Source organism: Thermobia domestica, chromosome 7, assembly GCF_964235325.1.
Source record: "Thermobia domestica chromosome 7, izTheDome1.hap1.1, whole genome shotgun sequence".
NCBI classification, from domain to species: domain Eukaryota; kingdom Metazoa; phylum Arthropoda; class Insecta; order Zygentoma; family Lepismatidae; genus Thermobia; species Thermobia domestica.
Window position 1 is genome coordinate 295,841,780 of NC_137460.1, and position 18,254 is coordinate 295,860,033.

Consider the following 18,254-nt stretch of genomic DNA (forward strand, 5'->3'; position numbering starts at 1 on the left):
CTGTACCAATGGTGTGGAGAGAACCCACCAACCATCTGGATGATTGTTATTTTTGTCTCACAGTAGTTAAGGGACATTCTAAAAAAAGCAAATACACAATAAGTTATCCCAACGTTAAATCCGCAATTAGACCTATTCCGCACGGGGATGAACTTCCACTTCCCGAGCCCCCTACCAACTGGGAAGATATGGCCAAAAGACTCTGATGATGATCATGACCTTGATGAACCATCAACATCAACATGTACATCCAAGGATCCAACGTTCACCTCTGACTGTGTTCGCGAGCCACATTTCATCCGGCAATGTGAACTTAATGACCTAGTCCGTGATTTGCCCCTGACAAAACAAGAGGCGGAACTTCTGGGTTCAAGGCTCCAGCAGTGGAACTTATTGAATGCAGAAACGAACATATCAGAAACGAACAGGAAAAGGCATGTTCAATTTTCAAGCTATTTCTCAATGCAAGATAATGTGTGCGTATGTACGGATATAAATGGGTTGATGGCGGAGCTAGGAATTCCTTACGTTCCAGAAGAATGGAGGTTATTTATCGACGCGTCAAAGGTCAGCCTTAAAGCTGTCCTTTTACATAATGGAAATAAAAAACCTTCTATACCACTTCCGCACTCAGTGAAGATTAAGGAATCCTATGACACCATGTCAACTTTGCTAAATCTTATAAATTACAAGGACCATTGTTGGCAAATATGTTGCGATCTCAAGGTAGTTGGTTATTTATTAGGACTGCAGTGCGGTTACACGAAGTACCAATGTTTTTTATGTTTATGGGATAGCCGAGCTGATGACAAACATTATGAAGTGAAGGAATGGGAACCTAGAGTGAATTACGTACCTGGAGAATGCAACGTCAAATACGCTCCTTTGGTAGATCCTAATAAGATATTACTACCGCCACTTCATATCAAGTTAGGACTTATGAAAAACTTTGTCAAAGCCATGGACACATCTGGTGAAGGTTTCAAGTATTTGCGAGATAAGTTCCCTAACCTGAGTGATGCTACGATTTCAGCGGGAGTGTTTATTGGTCCCCAAATTAGGAAATTAATGCTTGATGATAGCTTTGACAGCAAGTTAAACAGTGCTGAGCTAGCTGCCTGGACAGCATTTAAGTGTGTTGTGCGCAACTTTCTGGGCAATAACAAAGCTCAGAGCTACACAGAAATCGTACAGGACATGATACAGAAATACAAAGAGTTGGGTTGTAGGATGTCTTTAAAAATCCACTTTTTGCACTCCCACCTCAGCTTCTTTCCTGCTAACCTAGGTGCTCTCAGCGACGAACAGGGGGAAAGATTCCACCAAGATATAATGGGTATGGAGAAAAGGTACCAGGGACGATGGGATCCTTCAATGATGGGGGACTATTGTTGGGGTCTTGTTAGAGAATGCAACATTTCTTACAAAAGAAGGAAGTAGTGTACGTTTTTGTAACCCAATGGAAGTTTCATATATTGTGATAGTTTTGATTGTCTTTTCATGACCTTTTGGTACATTTGTATTATTGTTTATTGTAAATTGTCACACTTGTAAATTATATTGTATTATATTTTATATATGTGTTTGTGGTAATAAAGCAAAACGTTTTACCTCAACTTAAGAGATCTGAAAGCATTACTATAAGGTGCAATAAACAGTACACACAGTATACATACAAACATATTTATTTCTCTAGAAAGAATAAAGCGATTATTACGAAACTTGGAGGGTTTGTTAAATATGAATCAAAGTATACTTAGGTATAATTTCTATGTTAGTATATGCAAGGGGAAAAGATCTTGGGGTGTAAAATAAACGAAAAGGGAAATTTTTGAGGGATTTTCCCGAAAATTCCTTTGTTACGGGAAAATCGTACGTGATGGAGAAAAACTGAGTGCATATTCGAATTCAGCGCAAAAAGTTCCTTTAAGAACAGGTATTTCCTTTTATGTAACAAAACATTTGTTAACTAGTGTTATTGTTGAGTTTGTGATATTTAGATTACGCATATAGTGTACCATAAGGGCATAAAGATTCAGTACACACAGAATCACGTAAGCGTATGTAGGAAGATAGCTATCCAAAATGGCGATTTTCCTAATATGGAATACCAGCAGGATCCTAATATGGAATATTCCTACATAGGTTTATACGTATGTGAACTAGAAGTGAAGAAGAATAACTGAATTGTAAGTTATATTAGACCTGACATTGTTTTAGACCGAGCATCAGGGAAGGCTCCTAGTCGAAACGTTTCGCATTTGTGTTGTCTGTCTATAGGGTGTCCATAAAGTCTGGATACATGGAGAAAAGCACAATTTAGTCAATTTAATGCTAATGAATAATATTTTCTACATTATTTCCTTGCTGTTCAATGAATAATTTAATGCGCTTTGCAAGATTAAGGTGAACTCGATGGAATAGGTCTGAATTGCCGTCGATTCCAGCAAACCGATTCGTAATGCGTTCTGCCAGGTGATTTAAATTTCTAATCTTCATCGAATACACTTTCTCTTTCAGCATATCCCAGAAAAAGAAAACAAGTGGAGAAAGGTCTGGCGAACGAGGGGACCACTTCACATGACCTCTTCTCCCAATCCAGTGAGGGAAATTGTCATTCAACCAATCTCTAACAGCTGCAGCTGCAGAGGCCCCATCCTGCTGAAACCAGTCTGGAAGTCCCTCACTCAAACGCTCAATTTGAGATATCAGTTTGTCTCTCATCATGTTTAGATACGTCTCACTAGTTATATGTTCATCAAAGAAGAAAGGTCCTAGCACGGAATGGGGTTTGTCCAACATACTGCCTGTTTCTTTAAACTTGGTGATTAATTTCCCGACGGCAGTAAATCAAGTAAGTTGACAATGAGGGTGTCGAAGGTTAAGTTCTTGCGCATTTTTGCGATACGATCATCCTTTTTGTCCACTTAAGAGTACCAACTCGACTCGTTCTTTAGTCAGTCATCATTCAATCTGGAAAAATAAAAACAAACTACTAGAATTCCCTATTTGCCCAGACTTTATGGTCACCCTGTATGTGGGTATCTGTTTGTGTGTGTCTGTGTGTCTCGCGATAACTCCTGAGCACATCAACCAATTCGAATAAAACTTTCACAGATTAATTATTGGTTCAGATGTCTCAACTGCCGTGTCGTATACAGTGTTAAGTGAAGAGTACAGCATGACAGTACCGATTGAAGTAGTGAGTCCGCTACCACAGCTACAGCCGCAGCATCGCAGTACACGTAGTCGAAAGCAAGGTGGACAAAAGCACTTACGAGTACTAGGCACAAAAACGATTTAGAAGCTGCCTCTACTTCATCACAACGGCCTTTACCTCGTCATTGCAAGTAATTAAAAAGATGTTTAGCTTTCTAAGCCCCATCCAACAAAATCCAATCGAAACAGCCAAAGAAAAGGACTTCACACTACTAGAAATTAAATAGTTAATCCGAAGAATCAGTGAGTGATTTGAACGAAAGTAGTGATAGTTTAAGTGATCCTACTGATGATTTTGACGATGATGAGGAAAGCGGACATTGCGGTAAATTGTAGTCGCTCAGTGCAGGGAAAGGAGATTGGTATAAAATGCCCAGTTTGTAAAAGGTAATCCCACGAAATGTTTCCCGTGAAAGGTAGAGAAAAATATGTTTGTGGTCATTGTTCTGCAAAGTAAAATTGGAATCAAAATTTAGACGCCATAAAACACGCTAATCCACTTTTTGAAGTATGTTTGAACTTTTTCTTTTATATATTTTTTTGTTTACTTTATTTGTCGAACGTAGTTTGATTCCCGTTATATTATTTTTTATTATTGGTTGTAGCTAGTAAACATACTTATTCCAAGTTAAAATATATTATAGCTACTCCAAAAGTTAAAATAAGGAGATATTACAGCCTATTACAGTAATTTACAAACATAGACCTAATAATAAAGAGGTCAAGTTCGATAATTATCTTTGTACTACGTAAAATTCTGGTATTTCTGCTGTTTTATATTTTAATTATCTTAAGAATGTTATGTAATTCTATGTGCACTTGTCTTATAGACCTACCAAATATGATATATAGGCTACAATGCCTACAACGCGACATTTGGATAATTCGAGCATGGGCACGATCCCTGCTCTTACCACCCATTCTGAGTGAAATTTTTGTTGTCTTCCTCGTCCTATTAGGCGTATGTTGGGATGGTTCTTTCCCTGAGGTCGGGATCGAGTCCTTTCCAATTCGTAGACTTATCTTAAGGGCCGATGTGATCTCGGAGTTGGGCCTTTGCTCCTTTTCTTGAACTAATAAATTTATTTGTTAAATAAGCAAATAAATTGCTCGAATGCATTGTCCATGTTCGAATTATCCAAATGTCGCATTGTAGGCAGATGCGCATATTTTGTTCTAGTACCGGTATTCCATTTTCAGAACAGTGTTCCATATTAGGAGCAGGGTGTGCATAATATGGGAAATTGAGTTTCTTTCAATTTCGTAATATTGTAAAAAATCAATAATGTGGAACAAACTTTCATACCTGTATTTTGTTTTACAAAGGTACCACAAGTATTATGATATATAATATTTTTATTCTGGAATACACGTTTATGAGAACCCCGCCAAGTGAACTTTGTGGTGGACAAACACCGTGTGCGTGGGTTTTCTCGGGGTTCTCCCACTTTCTTCATTCCACCATTTCATTCATTTTTCATAATCACCGTCTCCTTTAGCCTAACCGGCATAACCGTGGGACGTAAAACTCAAGTATTTCATTTCATTTTTTTTCTGAGAAATAAAGAATAAACAAAAAGTATTCCATATTCAGTACCTTTACCATATTATTATTATAGTCGTGTAAATTGTTGTAGGTGAATATATATTTTCTATTATTGCACAGCCGATTTCAAAATTACTTGATATCAGATTACTTGAGAATTTTTTTCTTTATAATATCGACGAGTATAAAAGAAATTGCTGCAATGTAAGGTTGAGAGTATATTTTTCACGCTATATATGAACATGAAGTGAAACATAAAAGTACAATTTTTCGTCTAATTGATTATATTTTTTAACTATATAGGAACAATATCGGATCTCATTTTTATATTGCGTTTTATTTTCAGTCTCAGAATGCTTCAGCGTGAAAAAGAACAAAAGGTTAAAGTTGTGCAGCAGAATTTTCTTCCTAGTATCGTGCGAGTTGCACAGCTATAAAAATATTCAAGTACCATGAGGCAAAGGAAGGGGTTGACCGAAAAAATCCAAATTTTGTGTGTTGACTTCCACTAACACGAGGCAACTTTTCCGCAACCAGGCCAAACGAAATTCCCAAAAGAAAATTTTTTCGGCCCACCCTACTACTTAACGATAGGTCCACGACTAAATAATTGCAATAGAATATGTTTATATAGTCGAGAGTCAGTGATTGGGAAGTTTTAACAGACACGAATAAACGTAAAATACACGGATTAAAATCATTCCCCCAGATATCTATTCTTTCATTTCTCTAAAAACAGAATGTTCATGAACATTAGTGTACAAATTATTGATGTCTAGATTACTAAGAAGAGTTGGTTATTGCTACGACCATGATATCTCTCGCACCATCCCGTTCTATGTTAATTATAGAAAACACATAGCATAACCGCAATATAATGCATAGAAAATATCCAGGGACGTACACAGGGGATGGGTCCTGGGAGTCCGAACCCCCTAGAAATTTCTACTTTTGTGTAAATTTAGCCCAATTTTGGGCGCAATTTTAGGAATTTTAAATAAAATGCCTTCATATTGAGAATTGACCGCTCCCGAAATAAATTCCTTCGTACGCTACTGAAAATACCACAATAAAACTATAATTATTATCTGACACTATTAATAATAATAAATTTTCTAAAAACTTCTAGGGTTGTACGTTAACTTAAATCCTTAAAAGAATCATGTTCCCGAGTTAAGGGATTTTTATTTTAAAGAACAAGTACCAGGTTTACAATGTTCTCTCTATTTATGCATAGCTTAATGAGCAAAAAGGTTTTTGGAGATTTCTTAAATGCTTACAAGCTCGTCAGTGTCCTCACAGTAAACTCTGACTAAGAATTAGGGGTATATCGGAAAAAAGAGATGTGCTCTCCTGCTTAAAGTTTACTTATATGGCTTATTAATGCTATATGAGACCTATAGGCTAAGTATCTTGTTATTCGCACTTCAGAACACCTCAGCTTAGCCTTACTTTGAAAAAAAGGCTTTCACCAAATCAGTGCTTTGACTAGTGTAGTGGTTCTCAACCTAATTCCTATCACGATCTCATTTTATCACATCCTCTTGCCAGAGACCGCTTATAATTTCTGGTTTGTAATAAGCTTGTGTGTAATTTTTCATTTACCTACTGCGGAGATTTCACGATATCCATTTATTTCTATAATAGTAGAATGTATTTCTTGTATATAGTGCATACAGTAACTTTCGCAAAAGCAAACGGATTAAAACCAAATTTGTTCGGTTCAGTCATATTGCAAATATCAATTCCGATCCATGATACTGTTGTTTCAAAATGAAGGGCGTCTGAAAATTTTAAAACTTTATAACTCTGTGAATTTTGCGTAATATGATAAAAAAATAAAGTGATTCTTTTATTTTGGTTTATAAAACTTGGACAGTTGTTAAAAACGTTATTGAGCATTTTAGTTTCCGAGATGCCACCACTTTTATTACCTCATATTGTTGTGAATTTGGTTCATTTCTCTTTATGTGTTCAGTATCACAAAAAACTGTTAAAAGCAACTTGTTTACATTTAAAATTTAGGAAACAAATAAAATTCCACACTAGAAATATATCTTTATTCTGGCCAACTTGGTGAAAAAAAAAACTATTCGCTCACACATATAGGCCTACGTATCTCATCTTTCAATTATTTGTATATCAATATGCAGGTTTTGTTGCATTTGTATTTTTCTGGTATTTCAATATGCAGTTCTCATTAGTTTGATACCGTACTTCCTTCTTTTAAATAGATTTTTAAACAACTCTGTACTGTTGAAATTGTTTAGTAGACATATTTTTTGTTATTCTTAACAGTATGTATAAAAATAAGTTATGCCTATATCAGAATAAAATTCAAAACAATATTTAAAAATATTTTCAGGTATTAGATTTTAATTATGTTTATCTCTTCCGCTTATCTTCGCGAACCCATGAAATCCTATCGCGACAATATAGGCTTCGCGACCTTCCGGTTGAAAAACCCTGGCCTAGTTACAGAGGAATTTTCGGGAATATGAGCTCTTGTGATAAGAATTCCTACCTGGAATTGTACTAAAGATTTTAGGTGGAGTTAAATATTGCCTCTTTTCGAAAAACAGGAAATTGGCCCGAACCATAGACCATTCTCTATTCCCAGTCTCTCAGTAACGAGACAAGAATTGTTGACTCTTTTCAAAATGCCAATCCCTAACATTGGAATCAACAAATAAGCAACAGGTCGTACGCTGACCACATCACACAAACTTAAGAAAGAACAAGAAATACTAACATCGACCTTCAGAGTAATGAAACTCAAATTCCGTTCAGTTCGTTTCAAAACATAAATAAGACCTAACATGAGTAAAAGAACCATTATTTTAACACCCTAATCCCTACTGGGGGTATTAAGAGACATAAGTTACACGAGAGCACGTCTCAGGTCTCTTCGATATAACTATAATTAAATATACATGTATAAAATTTATCTTTATTTTTGGATCAACTAAGTCTTATCAAAATCACCACTAATATTTACTAAAAGCAAAATTATTTTCGATATTGAAGCTCCGAGCAATCTGTAAGATGCCTGAAAGAAAGGGCATTTCCACCCAATGCATTGCTGACTCCCTACTTTCTAGACTTGTGACTACCATGATTGATATGAGTATGTACAGAACCGGTAGACTCTGTCGATCACGAATACGTCCGCAAAGTGAGGTGTGTTCGAACAGGAGTCGAAAATCCGATCGACGGTCCCAACAGTGTTGTAGTCTCTTCTCGGGGTCACTGTGCACCTAAGGAGAGGCTTCCAGTGGAGATATTAGGATCTACCCTCATCTGACTCCGCTGCGTAATTCCATGCCGCAGACTACCTATGAATCCACGGATATCCAGCAGGCTCTTCATAAGAAGTGTCGAAATTCGGCCCAAAAGCACGAATTGTTTACCTGAAGGGGCGCATACATCTGGATACAGAAGGGCCCCCTCAGATATTGTGGGTATAGGAACTATGGGACGACAGGCTAGTTTCCCAATATGCAAACCCGGTGTCAGATTTAAAGTTGTTCCAGTGAAAGAGCTCAAAACGGCCGTTGTCTGCTTTTTCGAACCATAGTGAGCTCGGTTCGATTCCAGAGGCCGCGGTGGCTCAGTAGTAGAGCGTTCACCTCTGGTCCTTGCGGTTCCGGGTTCGATCCCAGACACCGCCAAATGAACTTTGTGGTGGACAAAAACCGTGTGCGTGTTTTCTTGGGGTTCTACCGTTTCCTCCCACTTTCTTCATTCCACCATTTCATTCATTACTCATCATCACCGTCTCCTTTAACCTAACCGGCATAATCGTGGGAGGTAAAACTCAAAGATTTCATTTAATTTCTTCATTTTCGGTTTGATTCCGATTCGAACAAGTCCTTGTTCTTAGTTATTATATCCAGGAGGCCCGTATCTAGGAGTGTGTTATAGAGGCGGCACAGTTCAATGTGTTTCCTGACACACACTCAAACCAAACTTCGCAGAAGCACTGGGCGAAACAGGCCAGAGCCAAAAGCGGTGTCTGCCTGTTTCAATACTCACCGGTCAAAAAAATACGGAGTCACTGGAGATGCATTCTAAATCAATCTTTTCGAAGAATTAAATTCTTTTGTAGAATACGTTGTCAACTAACCCATCGGGGTGCCAAATACTAAACTGAAAACTAGAGCCATATATAAGTTTTCGCAAATTTCTTCTTCTTATGGGACGGACCCACCACTCCATATCCACAACCATCTCTGTATTTATGACGTCATCAAAAATACAATTCTTAAATTCTCGGTTACTTTGTTAGATATTGACTTGCAGATTTCAGTACTCGACACAGCTGAGGGCATTATTTAAGTTACCCGAAAGAAATTAATAAACGAAGTAATGTATTTGTAGAAAATATAGTGGGGTTCTCACTTAACCCATAAAGGTACCATCATATTTTACTTCAGAATGTCTATTAGATTGTATATTAATGCACATATATTAGTTTTGTAAAATTTCTCCTCCTTATAGTAGAAACCCAAAAGTCCATATCCATAAGAATCTCTATATGTATGACGTCATCAAAAAAACAATTCTTAAAATCTCGGTTACTTTGTTAGATATTGACATGCAGTTTTCACTATTCGACACAGCTGAGCGCATTATTTAACGTGCCCGAAAGAAATTAATAAACGAAGTAATGTATTTGTAGAAAATATAGTGGGGTACCATCATATTTTACACCAGAATGTCTATTAGATTGTATATTAGTGCACATATATTAGTTTTGTGAAATTTCTCCTCCTTGTAGTAGAAACCCAAAAGTACATATTCATAAGAATATCTATATTTATGACGTCATCAAAATACAATTCTTAAAATCTGGGTTGCTTTCTTAGATATTAACATGCAGTTTTTGGTATTCGACCCAGCTGAGGGTAGTGGTTAAGCTAGCTGAAAGAAATTCAAAACTGAAGTAGATGTGGGGTTTTCACAAACCCCATGGTACCCCTAAACCCCATAAGTATGTGTTTTTTTTATTGATTATGAATATCCATAGTATTATTGTTACGCCTGAATAAAAAGATTTTCAAAACAGTACCTTTAAGCACGTGAATCCCACTAAACTATGGTGCCGGTTTTTTTTTTCCATATTTCGGTAACAGTTAAGTGTACTTTGTTGGGATTTGCTGTAAACACATCTTTGTAATGTTCTTTAAAATTATGTTAAGACGTGTTTTGTCAATGTTTAGAAATGGATGGTTTGCGACCCCATGGCACCCCCAAAACGCGATAGCTGTGTGTGCTTGTTTTGGATTTAAACGTCTTTTGAGATTGTTATTAGGAATGAGTAATTAGTTTTTCGAAATTGTTCCATCTAGTACGCAAACCCCACACATCTATGGTATCACTGTTTATTTCCCCCATATTTCGGTAACCATGAGGTGTAGCGAGATGTGGTTTTCGATTACCTAGTATTTGTAATGTTCTTCGAAAGATTCCATAAACGTATGTTTCAAAATATTTAAAAATTCATGAATTAGGTACCCCATGGTACCCTGAACCAAATTGGGGTACCTACCAAATTTTGCATAATAATACATTTTCAATTGCTGTTAAGCCTTAATACTTTTTCGAAATTCATCGTTGATCTACCCGAAACCCAAAAGTCCATACCCGACCCATCTAGTGATGGGTAAATTCCCGGGAAGATATTTTTCGGGAATATTCCCTGGGAAGATTCCCAAAATGGAAATTTATCCGGGAATTTATGTATAATCAGAAAGAAAATTGCATTCTATTACTATATTATGATTTCAAACTTGAATTAATTTTTATACCACAGCATATTAATACTGTTGTCCACAGAGGATTCTTTAAAATCTATATATTCTATACGGTACTATGTTACTTTATTAACACTTTATTACATTTAGAGAGTACGCATAAATATAGTTTTTTTTTTTTACAATATGTTCCATCAATTAAATATGTGTGAAAAATATATAGTAAATCATATAGTAACACTGTAAATTTTTATGTAAGTGGATTTGCTCAACTTGACTCTATTACTGATATTATAAACACATTAAATTTATAAGTGTTATAAACGAATTAGTTTGGGTAAATGCTAGAAGATACGTGTCTCACCAATTTATCAACATTTGCACATATATATTTATGTTCACAAAATCTGCAAAATACTTAGTTATCTTTATATTTTAGCACGTAACATTGCCATATACAACCTTTCATTCTACCTATTTTTCGAAATTCCATACGTTAATTCGCATATAAAAGAAGTCAGAGTACCTCTTCAAAAATTCGAGTCAGTGAGAGGAGACAGACCGACGTCTATTGCTAATGGTTGTTTAGGGTTTATTAATAGTACTTCATCTCTATTTCTACATAAATCCAAAATACTTTACAAAATAGTTCCTTTTCATTATTTGTAAATTAGTACTTTGCTAATTTTGTCTGTTCTTTAGCATTGGGGGCCAGCTTTTGCACCTACTTTTTTGCGATATTCTATACCAATGCGTTTGTTCTATGGTTTCATACGTTAAATTACGTTACCAACATTAAATTCAGACAGCATTGCAGAGCGAGCGTTAGCGAATGAAGGCGGGTTAGAGCCCCGCATGGCACGTTGTTTTCTATCTTCGTTACCAACAATTTATTTTATTTTCTCATATAAATCACTTCCGCTTACCTTTCCGTTTTTGTATAAATCCCCTACTGCCTTAAAAAAAACATATATGTTTGATATTTTCTTGACAACTTGAACATCACTATCAACTCACTTCTTCCGTAAATCATTTTACTTTTTGCTAGTTTTGGCCTCTAATACTAAACAATTACGCTACTTTTTAGTGCAAATGGAAGCGGAACTTAAAAAATCATTTTATTTGTTATATAAAGTACCGTCAAATAATTTTAAATCTTTTAACCTCCAAATTCTTTAAAACCTAGAAGTAAATTCATAATATATTAAAATAAAGTAATTAGTCATATGGTTCTTATAATTTGGAAGATAAAGTAAAGAAATGGAAATAAATTCCTTCCCGGGAATTTATAGGCCAGGGAAAAAACCCGCGAATATTCCCATTTTTAAATTCCTTCCCACAGTGAATATTCCCACTGCTCATTACTAGACCCATCTACAATTAATGAACATCCACTGTTCGTCGGAATTCTCTATCATCTTGTATTTTGTTAATGTCCCTCCGGAAAAGTGAGGCTAGACTCTTTCTAGCTAAATCCTGAGTAAAAGCAAAATTGAACACCATTATTGTACAAGTATAACAACTTTCAAGTTTAAATTTAGAAAATTTTGGGGTAAATTTTATTCTCGCGATATCTTATTTTACAAAATCCTCTATATAAATTCAACACTATCGTCCAGCACCCATATTACAAACATATACAAGAATTGATAAAAAATGTGTAATCAATAATAACGTAAACATTATTTCATTAACATAGGGGATTTCAATGCGAAGGTAGGACGAGAGGATATTTTCAAACCGATTATAGGGAACGAAAGTTTGCATAAGGAAAGTAATGACAACGGTGTTAGACTCGTGAACTTTGCAACATCCAAAAACCTAATCGTGAAGAGTACAAAATTCCCACATCGCGACGTTCATAAATACACTTGGAAATCACCAGACGGAAAAACACATAATCAAATTGATCACGTTTTGGTATATAGAAGAAGACAATCTAGCATAATTGACGTCCGGTCGTTTAGAGGGGCTGATTGTGACACTGATCACTACCTGGTAGTAGCGATAATACGGGAGAGATTATTGTTGAATAAAGGTAATATTCAATGTCCGAAAACGGAGAGATTTAATTTAAAGAAATTAGAAGAGAGCCAGGTAAGAGAGGAATACCAGATTGAAGTTTCGAATAGATTCGCGGTTTTAGAAGACTCGGAGTGCACTAGTGTTGAGGATACTTGGATTGAAATTAGAGATAGCATTAAAAGTTCAGCAATAGATAAATTGGGACACGCGGAAATACGTAGGAACAAACCATGGTTCGACCAAGAATGCATTAAACTAGCAGAGAAGAGAAAACAGGCAAAATTACGGTGGCTACAAAATCCGAATGAAACAACTACACAGAATTTCGCAGATATCAGGCGGGAAACTTCCAAAACTTTTAGAACAAAAAAACAGGATTTTTTGAAAGCTATAATTAAGGAACTTGAAGATAATAGTAAAAATAAAAATATTCGGGACATGTATAAGGGGATCAGCGAATTTAAGAAAGGCTATCAACCTCGTGCTTATATATTAAAAAAATCTGACGGAACAGTTCTCACCGATACGTATAGCCTCTTAAATAGATGGAAAGATTTCTTTGACGATTTGCTGAACACGCAGCCAAAAACTAATGTGCGTGGAGAAAAGGAGATACACACCGCAGAACCGTATATTCCAGAACCCAATCGAATAGAAGTTGAAGCCGCTATAAAGAAATTGAAGAAACATAAATCTCCGGGTGTAGATGAAATTCCGGCTGAGTTAATTTTAGCTGGAGGCGAAAAATTGTGGAACAAGATACACAAACTCATTCTCCTTATCTGGAACAAGGAAGAATTGCCACAAGAGTGGAAAGAATCAATCATTGTTCCAATTCACAAGAAAGGCGACAAAACTGACTGTAATAATTATAGAGGCATTTCTCTTCTGTCAATATTCTATAAAATACTTTCAAATATTCTGTTAGCAAGATTGACCCCATACGCAGATGAAATTATTGGAGATTATCAGTGCGGATTTAGACGAAATCGATCAACTATCGACCAAATATTTACCATTCGCCAAATACTCGAAAAGAAGTGGGAATACAATACCCCGGTACATCAACTATTTATTGATTTTAGAAAGGCTTACGACTCGGTTAGGAGAGAAACATTATACAACGTTCTTACAGAACTTGGAATACCGAGAAAGCTAATTAGATTAATTAAGATATGTTTAATTGAATCCCAAAGTAAAGTCCGGGTAGGAAATTTTTTTTCCAGGAGCTTCCACGTCGAAAATGGCCTGAAACAAGGAGATGCGTTGTCGCCATTATTATTTAACTTTGTGCTGGAATACGCCATAAGGAAAATCAAAGATAGCAACCAGGGCCTAGAGTTGAACGGGATTCACCAGGTTATGGCATATGCTGATGATGTAAATTTAATAGGGGATGATAGGAGAACAGTAGAAATAAATGCAGAGATCTTATTAAACGCTTGCAGGGACGTGGGTTTAGAAGTAAATGCAGAGAAAACTAAATACATGGAAGTGCGTCGGGACCGTAATACGGCAAATTGTGGAGGCGTTAAAATATTAAATAATGCTTTTGATAAAGTGGATACTTTCAAATATTTAGGATCAATATTAACGGACGAAAATCATATTCACGAAGAAATTAAATGTCGACTAAAAGCAGGGAATTCGTGTTACTATTCGGTTCAAAATCTCTTGTCGTCGCGAATTCTGTCGAGGAATTTGAAGCTTAAAATATATAAAACGATAATCATGCCTGTTGTTCTGTATGGTTGTGAAACATGGTCGCTTACTCTGAGGGAAGAACATAGACTGAAAGTATTTGAGAACAGGATCCTGAGACGAATATTCGGACCCAAGAGGAACGAGAATGGGGAATGGCGGAAACTTCATAACGAGGAACTACATAGTTTATACGGTTTACCCAACATTGTTAGGGTCGTCAAGTCTAGGAGGCTTAGGTGGACAGGTCATGTAGCTAGAATGGAAGAAAGTAGAAACACTTCCAAAGTCTTGACTGGTAGACCCATAGGAAAACGACCATTAGGAAGACCTAGGCGCAGATGGGAGGACAATATTAAGATGGATCTCGCAGAGATAGGAATACAAAGTAGAAACTGGATGCAATTAGCTGAGGATAGAAGTCAGTGGAGAGCTTTTGTGAACGCGGCACTGAACCTCCGGGTTCCATAGGCCATAGAGTTAGCTTGTTACCAACTCTATAAGATTTACATGGGTTGTACCGATCTAATTATTATTACTATTAATTGGTATAGCCTACAGCTACTCTATGTGTGCAATGCCGTTTCCAAATTTTAGATTATTAATTTACGTGCGAGGTATCTCCCATACCTAAATATTTCTCGTTAAGTATTGTTTTCAACCTATAAACTTTTCGAACGCATGTAACCGTATTACCAACCTGAGCCAATTACTATATGAAAAGTTCAACATTACCTTTCTGGTCGAACTGAATTTAAACTTGTTAATTGTTGGGACTCGCTAGAGTACGACGTGCAAGACTCTTGATCCACTATTTCTTTTAGTGTATCTACATTACTTTTAAATGCAAATTCTTCTTCTTCTGCAAATTCTGATTTCACCCTATCAACGTTTATTTCCACATCCAAAGAATACTTAGCACTATCCATGTTCATTGTTTGCTCTTGTTCCGTTGTAGATAATATTAGTTCTTTGTTGTCAGTCATCAGTTCGTATGTCCACCCTTTTCCTTCGAGTGGATCTTCCTGAGGTAAGTCATAATCAATTTCTTCTTTGCACACCAATTCCAACTTAACAGACGCCTCACCAGCCATTATGACTTCAAATTTTATAAGAATTTGACACTATTCTTATACTTCCCTTATATTTTATGCAGCCAGTGTTAATGAAATGATTTACAAGAACGTTCGCAGAAGCAACTTTATACTTCCAATCAAACATATGATCAGGTGTTAATAAAATTGAGAACAATTGATTTATAAAACAATTGGTTCTTCTCCTTCGCCAGTTTAATGCACCTGGTAGCTCACTGGACACTTATTGAGTGTATTAAGCGTATAATAAATGAACAAATGCGTATTAGTAACAAAGAATTTAAAGTACAGAGTAGATAAATATGGGATGAGTTGTGTTAGCACCTCCCCAGTGTTGCCAGACGAGTCATTTGGAAAAGCAGTAGATTCGAAGATAAAAAACAGGAGAAAGCAGTAGACACATACAGTAATGAAGTTTGATTGTAAAGTCCGGGGGAGGGGGCAATAAAATTTGCCATTATTAAGAGAGCAGTAGTCAAAACAAGCAATCCAGAATTCATTTCCGATAAACTACGTTGAGCAAATGAAGAAGAAAAGTCCCGATATCTATTAATATTATTTTATACACATATGTGTGAAGTAAAACGTCGTGAAAGAGCAAAGTGGATTGGGAAAATGTCTTTTCTTGTACGTATCGATAACGTAGCTATATGGTGCAGTCACACTTAATCCTGGCGTAAGACGATTTCTTGCTGACGGTCGTGGAGAAACGATCTAAGCCACTCTTCCAACCCGAGTCCCAATCTAAACAACACTTACTTGTAAATCTTACAGAAAGTCATAAAAACGCTAACCACAATGCATATAGAAGATGACGTACAGTTAATTTTTTTGGATTCATATTATATACAGTAAAGCTCTATAAGTTCTACAGAGCTTTGTGCATTAAAACAGAGAAATTTCGTCTTTTTATGTGAGGAAATATTGAAAATTCAATATTAATAATAATATATTTCTTCAACTTTTCGAAGTAAGGAAAATACAGGAGATTGTTCACTTTTAATTTTCTTTCGCAGTGGATCAGTAGAACGTAGAAAAAGCAGGAGATCTTCTGCAAAGTCAGTAGATCTGGCAACACTGCGGACACGAATCAGATCAGAACACGTTCTCTCTCTCTCTCTCTCTCTCAATGTTTTGATGCTCCAGGAACTCGTCCGCTGAGCAATACAAACGGTTAGATGGGGATCTATAGTTGTAGAGATGATTGGTCCAGAATCAATTTGGGAACAAAATAAGTAAACACAATCGAAACAATCACTTCATGTGCAACACTATGTCGAAGATACTATATATTACAAGCTGCTATGAATAACAAGAGCACTGCACAGTTAATCACTTTGACACCATTACAAGTCGTAGTTGTTCACTAAGTAATATTGAAGCAGATGATAAAGAACAAGGTGGTTTTTGTTGGCTAGTAAGAAAGACACTGTTACGGGGCTTGTGAAATAAACAGAATGAATGACTGTGTTGAGTATCGGACGGTAACCAGGCGTTAGAGAGCACTGAAAGGTCAGGTGGTCAGTAGAACCCTCATTTATGCCACAATAACACAAACGTGAGGGGCGCTGCTGTTGTTTATATTGCTGGATGGGAGTCTGAGCAGTATTAAGACGCAGGCGAGAATATAAACAATGATGTTTTCTTGTCCAATTGTGAGGGGCCTCCCATTTTTTCGTGGTGGGAATCGGTTCTAGTTGCCAATAATAAATCCCTGTCCTGATCGTTGTTGTTGTTGGTAGGTTCGCCATTCGGTTTGTCGTTTCTGGAGCAGCATCTCGGCGAAAGAAGATGCTGGAAGCCGGAGATCAATCGGTGTGCCATGTTGTGTTGCATTTCTGCTCAGGATATCGCTAACTTCGTTCCCGGGGATGTCGCAGTGTGAGGGTGTATGAATTAACGTAACCACTTGATGATTGTTATGTAATATTCGAAGCTGTTGGCGAATATTGATTTGTAACCATGTATTGGCAGATGTCCATGGAGTTCTACATATTCCTTGTAACGCACTAAGGCTATCACTACAAATACCCACGATAGGTAGTTGTCGTTGTAGGGCTACTTTCAATGACGTGCGAATTGCCCAGCTTTCTGCTAAATAGATGGATGTATTCGGTGGAAGTCTGTGAGTCTCTGCGTAATTAAGCGCTGGTATATAAATTCCTGCTCCAACCACAGATCCATGTTCGGTATGCTGTTTAGAAGCATCCGTGTAAATTAAAATGGTATTGGAGTGATGAGATTGAATGTGGTGTTCCCAGAGATGGCGCACTATCTGAGGCTGAGTGGAGCGAAGACGTTTAAAAGAGGCCACCGGTTGCTCAAGTGTGGGGGAATGTAGAAGAGTATTATATTGTGCAGTATAACATGGTAGTTTCGGTCCTCGATGCAATTGATTGAGCCAGTTATGAATACTAACGAATGCTCGATAAATCCAAGGTAGCTGTTTATAATATGGAAGTCGGGTATGAAGGTTGCTATTGTATAGGAATTGTAATTTCGGTAGTAATAGGGATGAGGTGCAGCATATGCGTTGAAGGAGGAATTTTTTTAGCCACAAAATATGTTTTCACTGGGAAAGGAATTATTCCACCTTCTTCTAAAAGTGCTGAGGAAGGTGCCGTCTTTGGTTGTCGGAATATAATTCGCTATGTTGTGGCTTGAAGACGGATGTGATGTTCGCTGATCCGTTTGGGTAGTGGAGAGAGTAATATTCCGCCATATTGAAGTTTTGCATCCACACATTGAGTACTGACTTGTTGCAGGGAGGATATATCTGTTCCCCACCCCTTGTGGCTGATGCAAGACAACAACTTAAAATAAGGTTGGGCTTTAAGTGCTATTGTTTTGAGATGATGCTTCCAATTTAGTTTAGAATCGAGATGAAAACCAAGATATTGTAAAGTAGATGTA

The 18,254-nt window shown here is 36.7% G+C and overlaps 1 protein-coding gene across 1 annotated transcript in view; it reads right to left on the minus strand.

Moving 5' to 3' along the window:
- LOC145691075 (uncharacterized) overlaps positions 1–15,121 on the minus strand; it is a 45,332-nt gene extending 30,211 nt beyond the window's left edge. Inside the window, exon 1 of the mRNA XM_081766739.1 lies at positions 14,983–15,121. The gene's annotated coding sequence lies outside the window, so the exon portion shown is untranslated. The remainder of the gene's footprint in view (positions 1–14,982) is intronic.
- Positions 15,122–18,254: the final 3,133 nt, after the last annotated feature.